The following is an 8,215-nucleotide window of genomic DNA, read 5'->3' as shown; positions in this document are numbered from 1 at the left end:
TTATTTTTAATTCCCGGAATCTGAAAATGGTTACTAGTGCCCAGAATCGACATTCTGATGACGGTTATTGTGATCATAGTGTGGAATGAAAAAATCAAATTTTTATTCCGTGGAACACTGTTTTTATTTCGACTGTGTTCTTCTCACTATGCGTTTCCCAGTGTTATCCATCCATAATCAGATGAATAGATTGAGTAATTTACTGCTTTTTGTGGACAACCTTTAGCACGGCCTGGAAAACAAAAAATAAATAAATGAAATAGAAAGATTACAGATGAACAGTAAATATCTCTCAGTGGTCCAGTCATATAAACCGGGTGATCGAAAAGTCAGTATAAATTTGAAAACTTAATAAACAAGGAATAATGTAGATAGGTAAAAATTGAGACACATGCTAGGAATGACATAGGGTTTTATTACAACAACAAAAAAAAAAAAGTGAAGTTCACAAAGGTCCGACAGATCGCACTGGACAGCAAAACGTCAGTGACTGCGCATGACAATCGTGTATAAAAGGAAGTGTAATGACAGAGAGAATCAGATGCGCCAGCAGTCGAAGCATGTTGACGTTACCTGAAAAGGCGCTTTTAGTGAAGCTGTATTATCAGAATGGGGAATGTGCTAGTTCAGCGTTACGATCCTAACGCCATAGGAAGAGGATTCGAACGGGTAAAGGTCCGTTGACAAATGCAGCTGTGGCGAGAATGGTTTCGAAGTTCGAAGCCACGGGTTGTTTAGACGATAGAGCCCGTAGTGCCCGACCGAGCACAAGGCGTAATGCTGCTGAGACAGTTCAGGAAGAAATGGAGACTGTAGCGGGTTCGTCTATGCACGGGGAAGTCAGCGCTCGTGCAGTCGTACGTCGCACCGGCATTCCATACACTACTGTTTGGTTGGCACTGCGATGTACCCTCTGATGCTATCCGCACAAAATCCATCAGCATCATGAATTGTTACCTGGCGATTTAGTGAAGCGGAGGGCATTTGCGGTGTGGGCGTGTCAAAAGATTTGAAGATGACGATTGGTTGAGTAACGTGTTGTGGACCGACGAAGCTCATTCCACGCTCCGAGGGTCTGTCAACGCCCACAGCTGCAGAATTTGGGCTACCGAAAATCCTAGAACTGTCGTGGAAACTCCATTGCACGACGAGAAAGTCACGGTATGTATTGGATTTACCACATGTACCGTTATCGGGCCTTTTTTCTTCGAGGAAATGCGTGATTCTGGTTTTGTAACTGCTACCGTGACGGGTGAGAGGTACGCCGATATGTTACAGAATCGCACCATCCCCAGCCTGGCTGATAAACACCTGCTGGAACGTACGATGTTTATGCAGGATGGCGCTCCACCCCATATTGCTAGACGCGTGAAAGATCTCTTGCGCGCGTCGTTTGGTGATGATCGTGTGCTCAGCCGCCACTTTCGTGGCTTTGGAGTTACCTGAAGTCGCAAGTGTATCGTGATCGACCGACATCTCTAGGGATGCTGAAAGGCAACATCCGATGCCAATGCCTCACCATAACTCCGGACATGCTTTGCAGTGCTGTTCACAACACTATTCCTCGACTACAGCTATTGTTGAGGAATGATGGTGGACATATTGAGCATTTCCTGTAAAGAACATCATCTTTGCTTTGTCTTACTTTGTTATGCTAATTATTGCTGTTATGATCAGATGAAGCGCCATCTGTCGGACATATTTTGAACATTTGTATTTTTTTGGTTCTAATAGAACCCCATGTCATTGCAAGCGTGTGCGTCAATTTGTACCTCTCTATCTACATTATTCCGTGGTTTATTCAGTTTTCAAATTTGTACCGACTTTTTGATCACCAGGTGCATACATACACTGTCTATAAAGTGCACAAGCAAAAATGGTGTATTAAGAACTAACAAGTGCAAAGAAGATGCAACATAGTGATACCGCTAATATTAAAAAATTTTATACAACTTTTTTCATTATAAATATTATTATATTAAGCTCATACTTATAAGTGGGTAAAGCATGGAGACAGGAAGAGAGAGAGAAATATTGGGAGACACAGAGACACAGAGGTAGGTAGGGAGGTAGATATGAAGATAGACAGATAGAGAGGGGGAGAGATAGAAACGGAGAGAGAGAGAGAGAGAGAGAGAGAGAGAGAGAGAGAGAGAAAGATGGGGGAAGGGAGGGGGCGCTGCACTACATTGAAGAAAAATCTTTGAGAACCATTTTTAACTAATTTAATCTATTTCTTTCGTAATTCCGACATCGTTTCAGGATGGCCTGAATTTTCCAGGTAAAATAAATTTATTAGTGAGATGCAGGCTTTGCTGATAAACAGCACCCTATTAAACCTAAATAATTCGAAGAAGAAGAAGAAGAAGAGTGTGGGCTGACGAGACAGTCCCTCCTGTGCTCCACTGCCGCCGCCTCTGCCTCCCGCTCAGGTTCCAGGTTAAACACGACTGTTCCCACCGCAGCGCACGCACGCCCTGTATGCTATGCCGCCGGCCTAAACGCCCTCTCGACAACGACCCGTGTTACGCGGTGAGGCAGCCCAGCCCCCCGGGACTCTGCCAAATGACCGCCCAAACTTTCCGGTTGCTCCTCCTACCACGCAGCCAGAGCCCACGGGAGGTGGCAGTATCGCGTTATATTTTCCCTCCGGGACCGCGAGAGAAGAGCCCGCGATATGCTGCGCTAGTTTTCCTCGCTGCCTTCTCCTTCAGGAGACTGTGGCTGATCTCTCAACTTCTGCTGACGTGTAAAATAAACCCGGCTCTCTAGCGAGTAAGCAGCAAGAGGGAACGAGCTGTGTAGCTGCTGTGTGGTGGAGGAAAACGGAACAATGCATGTTCGCGCTCTCGCCTTAATCTCGGGAACACTGGTGCGCAGTTAAAAGAGAGTCTGCCACACTTACTTGTCGTTACCATTCTTCTTAAAGCCACCGTCTTACGTAAATTCGTCCAGAGGCCGTTCAACAAATATCCACCACAGAACAAGCACACTTTGCCTTGTGAAGTGTATTTGCTAGCTCGTAGTTAACCTCCACAGTCCTGAGCTTACATTTTATGAATGAAAATTTGTATGGGTGTCAGCACATTGTTCCTGGAGTAATTACGAGTAAAATACTAAATTTAAAGAACAGGTGTCAGTTACCAAAATTCTGGAATATTTTCATATTGAATACTATTTATCTTAGAAAATAAGTGAAATGAGTGCACTGCTCTAAAAACTTAATATTAAAAATCTAAAAATTATGAAACTGGTGTAACCGGAATGTTGAAGTATAGGTAGTTGCCAAACGTATTGTTGCGATGAAATAAGCAATCACTTATTCGGTGCTACTGGACATGTTAACATATTACAAAATATTGTAGATACATCCTAGTCCAGAACCACCAAAACATACAGAAATTACTGTAATATACTCCGTAGTCTGTATAAGTTAATATGTCAAGATTAGTTGTTAGTGTGCCCACTGCAAAAAATATTACAAAAACTGCTTCGGGAGTAAAACTAGCTGATAAGGGATCTTCTAAAAACTAGGTTATTTGTTTGTACTAAACTCCCTCCTCAGTCGCTTTGCGGGGCGGCGGGTAAAAGCTAATCATTTGTTTGTTCGCTGTTTTTCTCACGCGACCCTGGCAACTAATTTTGTGGTCAGCCGGAATGCCAAGGGAAACATACTGATCTTAGTTTCGTCTGCAGGGCCACATTCTGGTCCAGCCCACTGAAAGAAAAGTTTCTAATCTCCGTCTACTTAGCGGGATCAGGACTATGATTTTTAATAAATGTATAGAGTTCAAGTTAATACTTGTATTGAGTAGAGTTTCTCACACGAACAACACTTGAAAATTCATAATATTCCTAATGAAAGTAAATCTTTCTATTCCAACAGCACATTTAGCAGTTCATAGGTGACCTCTACGGTACGTTTCTGCCAGATAGTCTTTTGCCCTGACTAAAATTACTCAATGAAAGTTTGCAATAAATGTTCAAAATTAATGCTCACCATAAAAGTGGAAACAAAGTCATCACTTGCCACGCGGAATTGGTAATTCACACCGACGGCACACTAATAATTACTCTGGCGAATTCTAAGTGATGCAGGACGGTGTACAGTCCTCGCAAGTTCACTATCCGTTTTTACTGCAAAACACGCGATTTGTCACAGTTCGGCTCTGACATCATCCGAGGCAGATCCGACGTTTGGCAGACGTGGATCTTACAGTAGCTGAATGCGAAGTGAAGTCCCTACTGCCTCTCTGGCATTATTTATATAGGTGACGGAGCGGACGAGCGAGGGAACATCTGTTGTCTACGGCATACTGCAGCAGCCTCCGAACGACTGCTTCCTCGGGCACATAATCTTTAATAACATGGTTACAAATTTATTCAGAAACTTATTAATTTTTATTTTTATTCCGTTAAGTTGTTCGAAATCACCGAAAAAGTTTCAGCTCGCTAGAATAAAAACTTCGCCTTTTAGAATTTTTATAGTGGAACTAACGGTAGATCGTTTCCTCTGAACCATAACTTTACTAACACTTATATCGGCTGTTATTAATAGTACAATTCTCAGATTTGGTATAGCTTTATCATTTGGTATGTTTTATCGTTAACTTCAACCAAAATGCTCTTATCATTAAAATTACAGGTACTTAATCTACTACGATAGAGTATACTTTAGTTACAAAATTGGCTTTTACTTAATTACTCAAAAACTATAAGAGGTAGCTTAACGTGGTCCCTCAGTTATTACTTTTGGGGTGAACTGAAGCATAAAACAAATTTTCGTGTTTCTAAGTCCTTTATTTAGCGCTTTTGATTTTCCCTAAAAACGAGGATTCCGGCGTTAATTTTTGATTTATGGTTTTGGAAACCTGCAGTACTTATTTATGACCTACAACTGCACCTTCTGACCAAATTCTGGCTTTATAGCTTCATTATTTAGCGCCACTTATTTTTCTCTTAAAACGGCATTTTTACGTTAACTGTTAAGTCTACAACATAAAGACTTGGTATTTGGAGCATTACAACACTAAACTATATTTTAAAAAAGTTTTAAACATAAATTTTGATTTTTAATTTCATACTTAATTGTGGTGCAATACTTGCGCTCTACGCGCAGACACGTCAAGGTGACGTGGCGCTACCAGCAGTGAACTGGGGTAAGTCCCGGCATACTCGCTGGCCTCTGTATCTCACACACGATACAGCGCTTGCTTTGCTTGAGCTTCTGTGGTTTTTCGGGTTTCCTTTCGTGTTCGAGGAATTACATGCAGACGCGGAGTACCACACGCTGCTGGACAGCAGTAAGTTGGGTGACGTGCGACAGCGTAGTATTCCATTACGACACGAAGAAATGTGTAGCAATGCACAGCAGCAAAACTTTGAAATTCCTTTTTAGAGCAAATAAGACTGTAGGTTCTAAAATGAGCAAAGTAGTCATTCATGTAATTATACGTGGTTGATGCGTCATCACATCACTAAATTTATGCTTCACAGCAACAATAAACTGCTGTAATATAAAATTCACACATATAACTAACCACGGATACTGGACGGGTATGTCTAAACTATATTAAACCACAACATGTGAGTATTATGATAATTATTTCATTCAGTCTGAAAGAGTCGAATGGGTGTTGATTTATCTAAAAAGAAAAATGACGACTCAGAATCCACCAAAGGTACACAAATTAGTCTCTGAAGCGAGCCGATGCAAAATTAAGCTTTTATATCACCCCCTTGAATGACTAAACGGATAACAACATTCTCCAGTAGCCACTCGAAGTGCCATTGCAGTGTAGTATGACATAACATACGAAAATATAAACAGTACATTACGTTAAAATACACTGGATTATACTTTCTGCGTCCGCCTGCTTAGCTGGGTGGTAACGTGTTCGTCTCCTGTGCAATTGGACCCGGGTTCGATTCCTGGCTGGGTTGGAGATTTTCTCCGGTCGGGAACGTCATCATCATTTGGCCCAATGTGGCGTGTACTAAAATAAGACTTGCACTTCGCGGCCGAACTTCCCCGGATGGGGCCTCCCGGCCAACGATGCCATACGCTCATTTCCATTTTTTAAATATTTTCTGTTATTCAGGGATTTTGTTATTAGGAATTAAAATTCAATGCTTTGTGGAAAAACACAATACTATGTCTCTTTGTTTGTCGTTCGGTTAGTTAAAAAGATGGTCACCTTTTATTCGGTTGGCAACGGCCTTGCCGCAGTGGATACACCGGTTCCCGTCAGATCACCGAAGTTAAGCGCTGTCGGGCGTGATCGGCGCTTGGATGGGTGACCGTCCGGGCCGCCATGCGCTGTTGCCATTTTTCGGGGTGCACTCAGCCTCGTGATGCCAATTAAGGAGCTACTCGACCGAATAGTAGCGGCTCCGGTTAAAAAAAAAACCATCATAACGACCGGGTGTGCGTTCCGCTGACCACACGCCCCTCCTATTCGCATCCTCAGCTGAGGATGACACGGCGGTCGGATGGTCCTGGTGGGCCACTTGTGGCCTGAAGACGGAATGCTGCTGCTGCTTTTATTCGTTTTAATGATTCATGATTAAAGTTTGGTTTTACGATAAAGTGTGATGGAATATATGCAGTTACACTTGGTAGTCTACAATGTTCGACATATTGGTACGCACACTTCGACATTTTTTTATTGTTTACGTGTTTCATCTGATACAGTCATGGAATGATGGCAACAAGTTGACTTCCTTTGCTTGTGGTAGGCCGAATAATGTTCTGTTTCATGTGGTAGAGGATGTCTGGATCGGACAGCTGTTGCTTAGAGTGAGAACCACAGGAGAGGATACCAAAGAAATGCCACAGGCGACGTTATTCGGCTGTATTAAGGTCCATCTTGGTAGCCAGTCTCTGGATTAAAGGTCATCGACCGGAACAGAACGCAAAAACCATGAATTTGGTTTTTCCGGCACCTCTTGTTCACCCCAGGCAGCTCTGCACTTTGCCCGCATCTCGTGGTCGTGCGGTAGCGTTCTCGCTTCCCACGCCCGGGTTCCCGGGTTCGATTCCCGGCGGGGTCAGGGATTTTCTCTGCCTCGTGATGGCTGGGTGTTGTGTGCTGTCCTTAGGTTAGTTAGGTTTAAGTAGTTCTAAGTTCTAGGGGACTTATGACCACAGCAGTTGAGTCCCATAGTGCTCAGAGAGCTCTGCACTTTGGTGTGCATGAAACGGGCGTGCCACAGAATTACTACCACGGAAGGCATGACCAGAGCAAGTTACAGTCAAGAACAGATAACATCCCAGCGGAGTTTCGAGTCCTCCCTCGGGCATGGGTGTGTGTGTTTGTCCTTAGGACAATTTAGGTTAAGTAGTGTGTAAACTTAGGGACTGATGACCTTAGCAGTCAAGTCCCATAAGATTTCACACACATTCGAACAGATAACACTTTACACAAATAGAGGTGACAATATATTTACATATACATTTATTATAGGGGTGATGGTTCCGTATTTAATTGTGGAGGTACATAAACTTTTATGATTAGAGCACGACTTTTTGTTTTGTACGAGGGGCGTTTGAAAAATCCATGCAAAAATATAAACTACTTACGTGTTTGGGGTAAACCTTTTTTATTTTTCGACATAGTTTCCTTTTAGACGTATACAATTCATCCAACGCTGTTCTAATTTGTTGATCCCTTCCGAATAATAGGAATTGTCCAAGTGTGCAAAATAGCTATTAGTTGCTGCAATCGCCTCCTCGTTTGAATAAAATCTTCGTCGCGCCAGCCATTTCTTCAAATTGGGGAACAAATAGTAGTCAGAGAGAGCCAAGTCTGGAGAATAGGAGGGATGTGAAACAAGTTGGAATCCTATTTCAATTAATTTTGTGACCACAACTGCCGAAGTGTGTGCTGGTGCGTTGTCATGATGGAAAAGACTTATTTGCGGTCCAGTCGCCTACTTTTTTCTTGCAGCTCGGTTTTCAAACGGTCCTATAACGATGAATAATATGCACCTGTAATAGTTTTAACCTTTTCCAGATAGCCGTCGAAGATTAACACTTGCGAATCCCAAAAGACAGTCGCCATAACCTTTCCGGCCGAAGGCATGGTCTTCGCCTTTTTTGGTGCAGATTCTCCCTTGGTAACCGATTTTTTAGATTGTTGTTTGGTCTCAGGAGTATAGTAATGTATACGTGTTTCATCCACAGAGACGAAGCGACGCTTAAAGTCCTGCAGAT

The 8,215-nt window shown here is 42.7% G+C and overlaps 1 pseudogene; it reads left to right on the top strand.

The window, feature by feature from the left end:
• Positions 1 to 6,210: 6,210 nt before the first annotated feature.
• LOC124623216 lies at positions 6,211 to 6,328 on the top strand (annotated as a pseudogene).
• Positions 6,329 to 8,215: the final 1,887 nt, after the last annotated feature.

The sequence above is a fragment of the Schistocerca americana genome, chromosome 7 (genome assembly GCF_021461395.2).
Source record: "Schistocerca americana isolate TAMUIC-IGC-003095 chromosome 7, iqSchAmer2.1, whole genome shotgun sequence".
NCBI lineage: Eukaryota > Metazoa > Arthropoda > Insecta > Orthoptera > Acrididae > Schistocerca > Schistocerca americana.
This window is presented reverse-complemented; position numbering and strand designations above follow the sequence as displayed.